This window comes from Notolepis coatsorum (assembly GCF_963971535.1).
Source record: "Notolepis coatsorum genome assembly, chromosome: 1".
Classification (NCBI taxonomy): Eukaryota; Metazoa; Chordata; class Actinopteri; order Aulopiformes; family Paralepididae; genus Notolepis; species Notolepis coatsorum.
In genome coordinates this window covers 107,258,741-107,275,498 of record NC_140165.1, presented here as the reverse complement: position 1 = coordinate 107,275,498, position 16,758 = coordinate 107,258,741, and positions in this window count along the sequence as shown.

Here is a 16,758-nt window from a genome sequence, read left to right as displayed (position 1 = left end):
TCTTCGCCTGGTCGGATCCGTCGCCCCCCCGTAAGCCTCCAATAGGGAGGGTATCCTCCATTAGGGAGGGTCGGGGGGGGCTCGGCCCTCCCCGGTCTGATGGTTGTGGGGGGCCTCAGCGGGGTGTATTTGTCGGGCTAAGGCTCCCGCTCAGCCCCCGTTGTGCTACTGGTGCTGAGCGAAGCCTTAACGAAACAGAACGTAAGGTTATGTATATAACCAAGTTCTGTGAGTTATGGTGCGCTCAGCACCAGGACGCGTGTAACTGTTCCGCAACAGTAAGTGACTTCCGGGGTAGGCCTGATTGGCCCCGACAGGCACGTGACGCGGCAAACTCAGGACGCGCAACGAGGCTGCTGAGAGCTGTCGTGCGGAAATAGGCTGTCTATTGCCATTCTCTAACACAAACTCTAACCTTAACCAGCTCCTTAACAGCGCCTAAACTTAACCGTTCTAACCTTAACCAACTCCGAAACAATGCCTAACCTTAACCTTAACCTTAACCATGCCTAACCTTAACCGGCGAAAGAATACACGTTAAAAAAAAAATCATGTTAAAAAAAATAGATTTGATGGGATTCGAACTCGTCAACAACGGACCGCAGGATCGCAGGACCGCTGCTCTGCCAGGTGAGCTGAAGCGCCGAATGAAAGTCATAGCGGATTTGGACGGTTACATCATTCCGCAAGCTCTGCCGCTCCGCTCCGCGGAGCGTGCCGCGCGGCAGAGAAAGTTGCGCGTCACGTGCCTGTCGGGGCCAATCAGGCCTACCCCGGAAGTCACTTACTGTTGCGGATAAGCTATAAGCCACCAGGACGCCGCTGCTGCCCTTGATCTCGCCTTGTGGTGAAAGTTTGGGAAGGAGGCGAGTAGGTGACCACACACCTGCTTATGAAGGTAAGCGGAAGGGGGTGTGGTCAGACGAATATGGGGATGTAAAGGTACATGGTGGAATTTTCTTATTCAGTGTATGTACACGAAGTGAAGTACAGTGCTACTGGTGCTGAGCGCACCATAACTCACAGAACTTGGTTATATACATAACCTTACGTTAGTGTTGCGAAGATAGTTGTTATATCATATCTATGGTTGTTATCCATTTTGCAAAAAATGGAAAATCACTTTTTTCTTTTGTTTTCTTTATATTATATTATATTAGATTAGATTAGATTAGATTAGATTAGCCTCCCAGGCAGAACCACGAATAGTTTCTTCCCCTCAGCTGTCAGACTTCTGAATCAAAACTTTAGCCCACTGCACCTCACTGTATATATAGCCATAGTTTATGTACTTTATTTTAATTATTATTTTTATTATTATTATTTTTATTCTCACCATTGCACATTGTGCTAACCATTGCACTTTACTGTACCGTTTTTTTTATGTATCCTTTATTTATCCAGGAATGTCCCATTGAGATACAAGATCTCTTCTTCCAGGGAGTCCTGACCAACACGGCACACAACAAGTTTCAACATAAAACAGGGCATTAAACAAAAAACATACAATTCAAATATAAATACAGAAGGCCATTTGTGCAGTGGCAAGGAGCATAATCACATCAGCAATAGCATCAGGTAAAACAGTTACATGTTTCATGAAGGGCTAGTCGTAGCATACCTTTAAAAGCATTCACAGTAGGAAGTGCCTCTAGACAAAGTTTTACTTTACTATAAAAAGGGAGCATAGTGGGAGAATGCAGCTTTACCAAGCTCTGACTGCATCAAAGGAACATTTAAAAGCATCCCATTTGCTGCTCGTCTGGTATTAAAAAAGCAAGTATAAAAGGACAGAAGTATGGAGATATATAAGGGCAGCTTACCTAGCAATGACTTAAGGATAAAAATCAACATGTGTGATTGTCTTCTTTGGTACAGAGAGGACCATCCTAAGGACTGATACAAAGTGCAGTGGTGGGTGCGAGAGCCTGCACCCGTTACAAAACGTATGGCAGTATGGTACGCAGAATCCAGCTTTTTAAGCAGGGAGGAAGGAGCATGCATATAGATCACATCGCCATAATCTAATACAGACAGAAAGGAACTCTGCACAATTCTCTTCCTGGCTTCAGACGGGAAACAATTCTTTAACCGGAAGAAAAAGCCCAGTTTAGGTCTAAGTTTTCTCAATAGGTTCCCAATATGAACATCAAAGGCCATCTTTTCATCAATCCATATGTCCAGATATTTATAGGATGCTACTTTGTCAAGGCATGTCCCTTCCAGTGTCAGAATCGGAGGGACAGCTGTATTAGCTCGAGAGCGAGAGAAGGTCATGTACTTGGTCTTTTTTGCATTAAGGACCAGTCTTAGCCTTAGCAAGGAGTGTTGCAGTGTATTAAAAGCATCCTGTAGAAGCTCTATGGCCTGAGTTAAAGAGGAAGCCACTGTGTAAACAACTGTATCATCGTTGCCGTATAAATGAAACCGTGCTGGGTTTATCCCATTTCCTAGTTCATTTATAAAGATGGAGAATAAGACAGGGGCCAAAATAGAACCTTGTGGAACACCTTTGTTTACACAGTAAGAGCAGCTGAGGTATAATAATAATAATAATAATAATAATAATAATAATAATAATAATAATAATAATAATAATAATAATAATAAATCATTTATTTTGTATAGCGCTTTTCAAAGACCCAAAGTCGCTGACAATAGGCAAAAAAGAAACAAATAAAAACAAAGAAACAGAACCACAGGGAAACGGAGGACAATAAGAATACGCAGGAAACATAAAACCATGAGTAACGGATAACAAATAATGAGTAGTAGTAAATGAGTAGGGGAGACAGTCGGGAGGAGAGTAATTTATATCTATCTAGTTATATCTAAAAAAGCACCTACGGGAGGCCGCAACTGGCCCTGGTAAATGTCCAACCCCCCCAATGTACAGTCCTGTTCGTCCCCCTCAAATGTATATATTCTCTTTTAGAAACTCTGTCTGTAAATAAACAGTACTGTATGTCATAAATGTCTGGTGACTTATCATATCTGGTGACTTAGCGACTTATCATCACTACCAGCACTTATCATCACTACCACCACTTATCATCATCACTACCACCACTTATCACCACCACCACTTATTATCACTACCACCACTTATCACCACCACCACTTATTATCACTACCACCACTTATCATCACCACCACTTATCACTACCACCACTTATTATCACTACCACCACTTATTATCACTACCACCACTTATCATCACTACCACCACTTATTATCACTACCACCACTTATCATCACTACCACCACTTATCATCATCACCACTTATCATCACTACCACCACTTATCTTCACTACCACCACTTATCATCATCACCACCACTTATCATCATCACCACCACTTATTATCATTACCACCACTTACCATCACTACCACCACTTATCTTCACTACCACCACTTATCATCACTACCACCACTTATCACCACTTACCATCACTACCACCACTTATCTTCACTACCACCACTTATCATCACTACCACCACTTATCATCATCACCACCACCACCACTTATTATCACCACCACCACTTATCATCACCACCACCACTTATCATCACCACCACCACTTATCATCACCACCACCACTTATCATCACTACCACCACGTATCATCACCACCACCACTTATCATCACCACCACCACTTATCATCACCACCATAATTATCACCACCACCACTTATCATCACCACCACCACTTATCATCACCACCACCACTTATCACCACCACCACTTATCATCACCACCACGTACAACTCTGTCTGTAAATAAACAGTACTGTATATTTGTATATCTTGTATGTCATAAATGTCTGGTGACTTATCATGTCTGGTGACTTAGCGACTTATCATCACTACCAGCACTTATCATCACTACCACCACTTATCATCATTACTACCACCACTTATCACCACCACCACTTATTATCACTACCACCACTTATCATCACCACCACTTATCACTACCACCACTTATTATCACTACCACCACTTATTATCACTACCACCACTTATCATCACTACCACCACTTATTATCACTACCACCACTTATCATCACTACCACCACTTATCATCATCACCACTTATCATCACTACCACCACTTATCTTCACTACCACCACTTATCATCATCACCACCACTTATCATCATCACCACCACTTATTATCATTACCACCGCTTATCATCACTACCAGCACTCATCACCACCACCACTTATCATCACCACCACCACTTATCACCACCACCACTTATCATCACCACCACGTACAACTCTGTCTGTAAATAAACAGTACTGTATATTTGTATATCTTGTATGTCATAAATGTCTGGTGACTTATCATGTCTGGTGACTTAGCGACTTATCATCACTACCAGCACTTATCATCACTACCACCACTTATCATCATTACTACCACCACTTATCACCACCACCACTTATTATCACTACCACCACTTATCATCACTACCACTTATCACTACCACCACTTATTATCACTACCACCACTTATTATCACTACCACCACTTATCATCACTACCACCACTTATTATCACTACCACCACTTATCATCACTACCACCACTTATCATCATCACCACTTATCATCACTACCACCACTTATCTTCACTACCACCACTTATCATCATCACCACCACTTATCATCATCACCACCACTTATTATCATTACCACCGCTTATCATCACTACCAGCACTCATCATCACCACCACTTATCACTACCACCACTTATTATCACTACCACCACTTATCATCATTACTACCACCACTTATCACTACCACCACTTATTATCACTACCACCACTTATCATCACTACCACCACTTATCATCATCACCACTTATCATCACTACCACCACTTATCTTCACTACCAGCACTTATCATCACTACCACCACTTATCATCATTACTACCACCACTTATCATCACCACCGCTTATCATCACTACCAGCACTCATCATCACCACCACTTATCACTACCACCACTTATTATCACTACCACCACTTATCATCATTACTACCACCACTTATCACCACCACCACTTATTATCACTACCACCACTTATCATCACCACCACTTATCACTACCACCACTTATCATCACTACCACCACTTATTATCATTACCACCACTTATCATCACCACCGCTTATCATCACTACCAGCACTCATCATCACTACCACCACTTATCATCACTACCACCACTTATCATCACCACTTATCATCCCTACCACCACTTATCATAACCACCACCACTTATCATCACTACCACCACTTATCATCACCACCACCACCACTTATCATCACTACCACCACTTATCATCACCACTTATCATCACTACCACCACTTATCATCACCACCACCACTTATTATCACTACCACCACTTATCATCACCACCACCACTTATTATCACTACCAGCACTTATCATCACCACCACCACTTATCATCACTACCACCACTTATCATCACCACCACCACCACCACTTATCATCACTACCACCACTTATCATCACCACTTATTATCACTACCACCACTTATCATCACCACCACCACTTATTATCACTACCACCACTTATCATCACCACCACCACTTATTATCACTACCAGCACTTATCATCACCACCATATTTATCATCACCACCACTTATCATCACCACCATAATTATCATCACCACCACTTATCATCACCACCATAATTATCATCACCACCACTTATCATCACCACCATAATCATCACTCTACCACCACTTATCATCACCACCACCACTTATCATCACTACCACCACTTATCATCACTACCACCACTTATTATCACTACCACCACTTATCATCACCACCACCACTTATTATCACTACCACCACTTATCATCACCACCACCACTTATTATCACTACCACCACTTATCATCACTACCACCACTTATAATCACTACCACCACTTATCATCACCACCACCACTTATCATCACTACCACCACTTATCATCACCACCACCACTTATCATCACTACCACTTATCATCACTACCACTTATCATCACCACCAGCACTTATCATCACCACCACCACTTATTATCACTACCAGCACTTATCATCACCACCATAATTATCACTACCACCACTTATCATCACCACCACCACTTATCATCACTACCACCACTTATCACCACCACCACTTATCATCACCACCACTTATCATCACCACCAGCACTTATCACCACCACCACGTATCATCACCACCCCCACTTATCATCACCACCACCAGCACTTATCATCACTACCACCACTTATCATCACCACCAGCACTTATCACCACCACCACCACTTATCATCACTACCACCACTTATAATCACTACCACCACTTATCATCACCACCACCACTTATCATCACTACCACCACTTATCATCACCACCACCACTTATCATCACTACCACTTATCATCACTACCACTTATCATCACCACCAGCACTTATCATCACCACCACCACTTATTATCACTACCAGCACTTATCATCACCACCATAATTATCACTACCACCACTTATCATCACCACCACCACTTATCATCACTACCACCACTTATCACCACCACCACTTATCATCACCACCACTTATCATCACCACCAGCACTTATCACCACCACCACGTATCATCACCACCCCCACTTATCATCACCACCACCAGCACTTATCATCACTACCACCACTTATCATCACCACCAGCACTTATCACCACCACCACCACGTATCATCACCACCACCAGCACTTATCATCACCACTTATCATCACTACCACTTATCATCACTACCACTTATCATCACTACCACTTATCATCACCACCTCCACTTATCATCACTACCACTTATCATCACTACCACTTATCATCACCACCAGCACTTATCACCACCACCACCACGTATCATCACCACCACTTATCATCACCACCCCCACTTATCACCACCACCACCACGTATCATCACCACCACCAGCACTTATCATCACTACCACTTATCATCACCACCCCCACTTATCATCACTACCACCAGCACCCCCACCACCACTTATCTTAAACTTACAACATGTCTTCATTGGAGTGTAGCCAAAAAACTATATTCATGTTAAATCAAAACTATGGTGGAAATTACTCTTCAATACTTAATCTTTCCATATGTGTTGTCGTTTTGTCTGTATCTATATCCTATAACGTACTGCTGGAATTTGAAATCGCCCAAAACCTCTGGTCCAAAAACAGGAGTAAAAATATGTAGAAAAAGTGTTCTCTTGAGGATCCCCCCCAGGACCCAATTTTTAGGGAGGGACATTTACCCCTGCCTGTTTTTATGGTAATGTTTCTCATTGATATATATAGTTCCAGTATACAAGCTTTTAAGCTTAGTTTGAGTACAAATATTTAAAAACAAGGAGATTACTGGAAAATCTATCCTCCACTATGAGTGTCACCACCATCGCCCAGCTGCAGCATCATCCCCTTCCAAGATAAAGCATCTCTTCCAGATCTTCCAGGACAGGTTTCAATCAGTTCACAGAAAGGCATGAAGCATAACTCCTTCGTTGTTGTCATGTGGATCCTATGGGTATTTCCTATACGTTTGTACAGTTAAGCATTACATCATGCGTAGGAGTGTGTTATACTGATTAGATCACACCTAGGGGTGGTTGTTAGGCCCGATGTGCAGCGGAGGGTCATTAGACCCCCATAGGCGTGATCTAATCAGTATAACACACGACTTCAAGTGATGTAATGCTTTTATACAATGGCCCAATTCACCCAACCTTATTGCTATACAATAAACACACAGTAATTGAAGCATAATGGAGATTTATTCACAAAACCATCCACAGAGAAAGTAGATCCACTAGTAGACACTAGAGGGAGCTTCACAAACCATGTTAAACCCAGATTCGGCTCAAACAAGGGACTAAACACGTTTCGCAATTATGCCACATCAATGTGGAACGCCCTCAGCTGTAAAGGAATGTGAATCACTACCCACTTTCAAAACCACTCTCAAAGAGCACCTACGGGAGACTGCAATTCGAAACTGGTGCCTGTAAATGTCTTAACCCAACCCCCTCCAATGTACAGTAAATGATGAAGTATGGTTTTGTCAATTTCCAATGTACAGTTTTGCTGGTACAGTTGTACAGTGTCCCCCCCCCACCCCTCCTACCCCCCCCCACCCCACCCACCCAACCACCTCCAATGTACAGCCCCCCCCCCAACCCCACCCACCCAACCCCACCCCACCTACCCAACCTCCTCCAATGTACAGTTTCTACATCAAAGGTATATACTCTCTTTTCTGGACTCTTTTTGTATCACAAACAGTACTGTATTTGCAAATCTGGTATGTCATAAATGTATAGATGTAGCAGTGTACTGTCTATCTGTATACGTGTATGTCATATATGTTATGATGAATTGAAAATGGGGGACCCTGATGTAAACAAGATGAAAGTCTTTCTCTGGTCTGCATCCCCTTAACAATTGTATGTATTGAGCCGTACGTACTGTACCCATTCTGCAATCTGTTAATAAAGTTTTCAATCAACCAACAACCGTGACGTCATATATCCGGTTTTGTGTGGAGATGTGCATCCCCACTAAGACCGTCACATCACATGGAAACAATAAACCCTGGTTCAACAAGGACATAGCATCACTACGTAAATAAAAGAACACAGCCTACATAAATGGAAATAAAGAGCAGTACAAATCTGCAAAATATAAACTACGGTCTGCCATCAGGCAGGCCAAATCAAATCATGCAAAAAAACTGGAAGATCAATTCGCTGCCAACAATCCCAGAGCAGTCTGGAAAACCCTACAGGAAATAACAAACTACAAAAAACGCCCCCCCCCCCCCCCCCCCCCCCACACCTACAGATGATGACGACCCGGACCTCCCTGACAAGCTCAACCACTTCTATGCCCGGTTCGACAAACAGGCCTCATCACCCCCCGTTCCCCCACCCCCCCCCCCCCCCCCCTTCATCATCCACGAGGACAAAGTGAGAGCTGTCTTCAAAAAGACCAATAAAATTAAAGCCTCCGGGCCTGACCTCCTCTCCTCTGCAGTGTTCCACTACTGTGCAGACCAGCTGGCCCCCGTCTTCACTGACATATACAATACATCCCTACAACTCTGTTCAGTCCCTCAGTGCTTTAAGCAATCCACCATCATCCCAGTCCCCAAAACCACCAAAATAACCTGTCTCAATGACTACAGACCTATAGCCCTTACATCAGTAGCAATAAAATCATTTGAACATCTGGTCCTGGACTACCTCAAAACTGCCACAGAACCCCACATGGACCCACACCAGTTTGCATACCGGACCAACAGGTCAGTAGAGGACGCCATCAACCTGGCTCTCCACCACACTCTACAGTAGGGCTGCAACTAATGACTAATTTGGTAGTCGACTAATCTGCCGATTATTTTTTCGATTAGTCGACTAATCGAAAACCAAACGTTTTTTTTTTTTTTTTTTTTAATTACCTATCTTTGTGAAAGTGGCTTCTCAGCTCTCCTCCAGCTGAAGACAGAGCAGAGGAACAGATTGGACATTGAGCATGACCTCAGAGTTGCTTGTCTACCATCACCCCAGACTTTGAGACTCTTGTCAGGACCAAACAACAACATCATAACATGATGATCCCATAGCAAACTAAAATAATGACTCATGAAACATTTGAATTTGGATCTTTAAGCCACTTTAAATGAAAATGTATTTGAAGAACAATACAGCAATCACTCATAACAAGATAAATAAATTAAATAATACAAATTAAAGTGGAAGTGTACTTTAAATAACTTTTGTTTGCTGTGTGTGAGAGGAGTCCGTGTGTGTGTGTATGTGTGTGTGTCTTACTCTGATCGCTGTGTGAGTGAGAGGAGTGTGTGTACTGTGTAATTTGTGTGTGTGTCTTACTCTGATCGCTGTGTGAGTGAGAGGTGTGTACTGTGTAATTTGTGTATGTGTGTGTGTCTTACTCTGATCGCTGTGTGTGAGAGAGAGGAGTGTGAATGTGTGTGTGTCTTACTCTGATCGCTGTGTGTGAGTGAGAGGAGTGTGTATGTGTGTGTGTCTTACTCTGATCGCTGTGTGTGAGTGAGAGGAGTGTGTATGTGTGTGTCTTACTCTGATCGCTGTGTGTGAGTGAGAGGAGTGCGTGTGTAATGTATTGTGTGTCTAGTCTGATCATCATCTCCTGCAGGGGAACAATGTTTTCAATGTCCAAAATTTGCTATGGAAGCCACTCTCACAAAGATAGGTAGTGCAAAAAAAAAAAAAAAAATTAAATAAAGTTTTTTTTTTTTTTTTTTAATGACTAATCGACGCAACAATTTCTCGTCGACGATTTTTTATAATCGACATCGTCGATTATGTCGACTAATCGTTGCAGCCCTACTCTACAGCACCTGGAAACCCCCAACACCTACACCCGTATTCTGTTTATTGACTTCAGCTCAGCTTTTAACACCATCTCCCCCAATAATCTGTTCCATAAGCTACAGGACATTGACATCAACCCCACCATCAACCACTGGATCCTCAATTTCCTCACCAATAGAACCCAAACAGTCAAAGTAAACAACAAATCATCCCGCCCTCTGACCCTCAGCACTGGGGCCCCCCCCCATCCTGGGCCTCATCTCCAACAACGACGAGTCCATTTACCGGCAGGAGGTGGACAGAGCAGTGAGGTGGTGTGCATCCAACAACCTCCTGCTCAACACCTCCAAAACCATGGAAATTGCCATAGACTTCAGGACTTCAAAAAAAACACCCATACTCCCAATAACCATCGCAGACCAACCCATAACCCTAACTGATTCATTCAAGTTCCTCGGCACCCACATCAGCAATAAACTCAAATGGGACATTAACACCACTGCCATCATCAAAAAGGCCCAGCAGCGCCTGTACTTCAAGTTTCAAGTTTCAAGTTTCTTTAATAGTTGTCATACAGAAGTACAGAATACTTTCATACAAAATGCTTCTTACTGTTACGCTCCAGACAACTGAGGAAGTACAGAGTCCAAGAACACCTGCTGGTCCAATTTTACACTGCCATAATTCAAAGTATCCTCACCTCATCCATCACAGTCTGGTACGGTTCCACGGACAAACACACCAAACACAAACTCCAACGCATCACCAAGACAGCCTCCAAAATAATTGGCTGTCCCCTCCCCTCTCTGGACTCCATCTACACCTCACGCACAGTCACCCACTTTGTTAAAATAGCCAACGACCCCTCTCACCCAGCACACCACTTATTCCAGCACATGCCCTCAGGTCGCTACAGGTCCATCCTAACCAGACACACACGTTTCACAAACAGTTTTTTCCCCACAGCAGTCCGAACACTGAACACCCTGGCCCGCCCCCCTTTGCACAAACGGGCAAGCATCTGTCACCGACCGACACTGTTACCGTGACTGTCCTATATGTATTTATGTATATATGTTTTGACGTTTTTGATGTTTGATGTCTGTTTCATGTTTGATATAACCAGTGCTCAACATCTGTACTGAAAACAATTACCACCAACCATTGTTGTGTGGCATTAAAGTATCTTGTATCTTGTAATCAATCAATCAATCAATCAATCAATCAATCAATCAATCAATCCAATGTAGGGTGTCAACTGTCTAGCTACTTGTCAATAACCAAACCTAAGTACTCAGTGGGCTGTGATCTTCACTTTTAATTACTCATACCTGCAGTATTCTTTGTTTATAGAGGCTCAGGCTACCTTACTCACTATGTTTATAGATTATTTACAAAACACATGTATTCATAATTTACATGTACTAATAATTTCCATGTACATGTAAGTAAAAATCCAATAAAAAAATTGTTAAAAAAAATATTGTGTTTTCCCATATAATATCATGTTTACAAGATGGTGTTGTCACGTGAGTCAGAGCGAGAGATGTGCTTTGGCGCCTGTCCCCATAGATATATATAGAACACTAGATAGCTTGCCCGCGCTGCCGGCCAATAGAGAGCGACGTCACTGAACCGCCGCCATCTTGCGCAGGTCAGTCAGGAGTGAGAGTGAGTGAGCTGCACAGACAAAAATACTCATAACTCGCTGAAATATTGACGGATTTACAAACGGTTTGGTTTATTACAAGCATTATTAACGTGGCTATGATTCAAGCGGTTTGTAAAAAAAAAAACATCTTTAATTTTTTTTATAAGTATGCAGTATCATAACTACATCTTTGATGCTTATAGCAAACCAACCCGTTTGTAAATCCGTCAATATTTCAGCGAGTTATGAGTATTATTGTCTGTGCAGCTCACTCACTCTCACTCAAGGCTGACCTGCGCAAGATGGCGGCGGTTCAGTGACGCTGGTGACTCCGCCTTAAGCTATCTAGTGTTCTATAGATATCTATGCCTGTCCCCCTATAATGGCGCGTGTCTCACAGGTCCATTGATTACGACATCACAGACTCAGGGAGGGAAGTCTGTCTCCTCATCGTCTTCAGCTGTCAACATCTTCTTCCCCCGTGTCCCGATTCCCAGCAATACATTTACTTTACCTTTGATTGTTTTTCTCAGTTCTTCCATCTTATGTGTACAGTACCGTCCACACCACTGTCTGACTACGTGGTTAGCTGCTCGACACTGACGTTACTTTAAATTGCGATGTTCAGGGGTGAGGTGAGGACTGCGGACTAGCGTCGGCTAATGTAGCTAAGTAATAAAAAACATAATATACTAACAACTTGACCTAACTTCAATTTAGCTCTGCAGCAGCTAACTACTAGTAGATCTTCTTGACCTCCAAGCAAACCATAGGCAACACGAAGACAGGTAAGTTAGCATTACCTAACTATAGGTATCGATGTAAAATTGTTTGGTCCATGCTAGGTAACCTAGCTAACGTTAAGTGAACTCAGCAGAGTCGGCCCTGGCTCATTTGGTGCCCTAGGCAAGATTGTAGTTGGGGCCCCTTGAATTGCAACCAATTCCACCACCAATCACATATATTTAATTGTTTTCATTAACCTTTATTTAACCAGGATAGACCCATTGAAATTAAAATCAGTTTTCCAACGTTATGATTAATTGAAAATGGGGGACCCTGACGAAAGTCTTTCTCTGGTCTGCATCCCCTCAACAATTGTGTGTATTGAGCTGTACTGTATGTATTGTACCCATTCTGAAATCTGTTAATAAAGTTTTCAATCAATCAATCAAACCAAGAGTGACATATTACACAACAAGGCATAGAGTACATTTGATTTGAGCCTTGGTATAGGAGTCTAGGGACATGGCACGAGCAGACATTTATTTTGCACTAATTTGAGCATAAATAAAGAGTTTCTTTGAGCTAACTAACATTATACAGTTTACAGTTAGGCATTTAGCAGACACAAACTATTATAATTGATACAACTGTGTACAGAAAGTCAACATATTAATTTCCATATTCCCTAAAATATTCTACTATATTTATAAAACTCTATATACTGTGAATAATACATGTGAATACACATATCCAATCCTTGTCACATACTGTCTTACTTACTTTACTTACTTATCCCCATTACGCTGGCTGGCGCATAGGGCAGCAACAAAGTTTCTCCACTTGCATCTGTCTTTGGCCATCTTCTCTATGGTCCCCAAGCTCTGGTGGTGTTGCTGGAGCTCCTTCTCTAAGGACATACTGTCTAGTTCCATCTAACCGAACTGCACAGTACAACCCATTTGTGATTATATTCAAAGTCAGCTTTATTGTCGCTTCTCATAATGTGCAAGCCATACAGAGAAATAAAATTTAGTTTCCCCCTTCCCACGGTGTATATACTGTATATATATATATATATATATATATATATATATATATATATATATATATAAATATCTAATATAAACATAAAGTAACGCATATGACACTATAAACATAAGTAACATATGGGACACGATGTGCCGGGGGCGTGAACACTTAAGGCAACCAACTTGCACTTCCGCGTTTCTCTGATTGGCCGAGCATGCGCATGAGCCGCGACGCTCTCCTCAGAGGCAGGAATACTAAGCTCCCCCTTAAGCTCCAGGAGAGAGGAGAGAGGCTGAAAACCCGCAGTTCTTGCCCGACTGACATGCATGTAGTCACTGTGTGTTGTTGTAGCCACCGGGTAAATCGTGATTTTTTTATTTGTTTGTCATGACAAACCAATTACATAATCCAACATATGTGTAAAGGCACAACATATTCCAGTTAACGGTATCTTTTTTTAATGATTCGTTACCGCGCAATCAATACTTCCATGCGTTCGGGACCTCCATGTTTTGCGGGTATTCATCAGACAAATCTGATCCGGGATTCGGCTCCCATCAGTCGGGCAAGAACGGCGGGTTTTCAGCCGCTCTCCTCTCTCCTGGAGCTTAGCGCTCGGCCAATCAGAGAAACGCGGAAGGCACTCGGCCAATCAGAGAAACGCGGAAGTGCAAGTTGGTTGCCTTAAGTGTTCACGCGTACCGCACGGTGGGGGGGGGGGGGGGGGGGGTAGTCCAGGTTCTGTGGTGGCAGAGTGAGAGTGGGGGTTGACAGCTCATCCACTCTTGTATATATTTTGCCTAGTTTATACTAGCTTCATTATATTTTAGAAACAAAAAAACTATATAAATTGCACAAAAAACACGATATTAAGTTAACACTTTGACTGCCGGGAAACGCTGTACAGCGTCATTCCCGGCCATGCTCAAGTTGCCGGAGGACGCTGTACAGCGTCCTTATATCAATATTTCAAAAATCTGCGATCGGATTCATATTTCCCCTCCGCTGGCCTGAGATCCACCAGGAGGACCCACTGAGCTCTCTGGCGGTTCAGGAGCGCCATCTGGTGGCCGATCGGCGCAATCGCCAAACAGGAAGTGCTATGGAGGTTGTGCTGGTCGGCCATATTACTTCCGGGCACTCTGTTTGGCTCCCGGGACTCGATCTCGACACAATACATAGCGATCGATTGCCAATAACTCGATAAACAACATGATTTGGACATATATACTATTATACAAGCTGGAAATGGACCCGATATTTCTACATACCATAATAGGTAAATGACTGTTCCACGCTCATCGCCCAACGGCGCGAGGAGGATACGGTAAGATTCAGCGTTATTTTTGATCGTATTCCATATAAACTGTTATGATGAACATATCACCCACACTAGATGAATGATATAACGCTGCCCACGGAATTATAAATGATCCCCCGCCCATCCGGTCATCATCAGATCATACGTAGATCATTCTAGAAGTACGTCCAATTGAAAAAATTTTATATCGCCCCGATTGCCATCAAACTGTATTTCATCATCAATATAATGCATTTGGGGCTATATATCACGTTCTGGAGAAAGCTGCAGAAAGAGATGAAAACATACTTATACATTAGACCATACTTTACTATGAATATGTGAATGAAAAAGTTTAACGTTGCTACACAATGAACAATACATATAGGACTTTGAATGGGCCCTAATAATGGCAATGTAGCAATAGAATTTAAAAAGTTATAGCCCTGCAAAGAAGGGGAATTTCTCCATAGACAAATAGCGCTGGCAATCCACAGTCATTTTCCGGATTTCTGGCCGGCACCCATAGTGTTAACATCCTTTTCCTTCAAAGTTGGTCTTTTGATTACGGCTGTCATCACTGGGTTGAGTTGTGCTATTTTCTACTTGACCACTAGAGGGCAGTAAGAAACCATTGCTGGAAGGTGCTGAGGTGGAGAATGTGATTGATTGATTGATTGAAAACTTTATTAACAGATTGCAGAATGGGTACAAACAATACAGTACAGCTCAATACACACAATTGTTAAGGGGATGCAGACCAGAGAAAGACTTTTGTCTTGTTTACATCAGGGTCCCCCATTTTCAATTCATCATAACATATATGACATACACAACAATACAGATAGACAGTACTGCTACATCTATACATTTATGACATACCAGATTTACATACATGTAAATTTGTATTTGTGATACAAAAAGAGTCTAAAAAAGAGAGTATATACATTTGACGTAGAAACTGTACATTGGAGGAGGTTGGGTAGTTGAGGTGGGGGGGGGACTGTACCAGGGGCGTACCTGACGCCGGGGACATCGGAAAGTGTCCCCCCCACGTTTTACCGTCCAAAGAGCTGAGTCTGACTACCTGTCCTATTATTATGCAAAGAGCAGTAGATGGGGGTTGCATTCTTGCCCTGCATGGGCCAAGTACCCACTCGCTAAAGTACTTGTCTTTGCATAATAATAGCTCGGGTCGTCAGCCGAGGTGTGTGTTAAAATACGTCAAACATATTGTTTACACTGTCTTTCTTCTATAACCCTCCCAAATCATATTCAGAAAGTATCACAGAGACTTCTATTGACCAAGGAATTAGTTATTATTTTGCGGTTTATTCACATAACGTTATATTGTTTACACTAGGCCTGCCGCGATAAGCAATAAATCGATTAATTGCCGCGATAATTAAAATGAATGCAATGATTTTGACGGGCGCGATTAATTGCTATTTGCGCGTTTGTTTTAATGAGGCGGAACCAGTGCCCCTTGCAGTCTCTCTCCGTGTGGGTTGGCCGCTGGCGTTACTACAGAGCACAGCACGGGAGCTCCGTGGGGCAGTAGCAACGCCACATATAGTTTAATACATTTCTCAATAGTGTT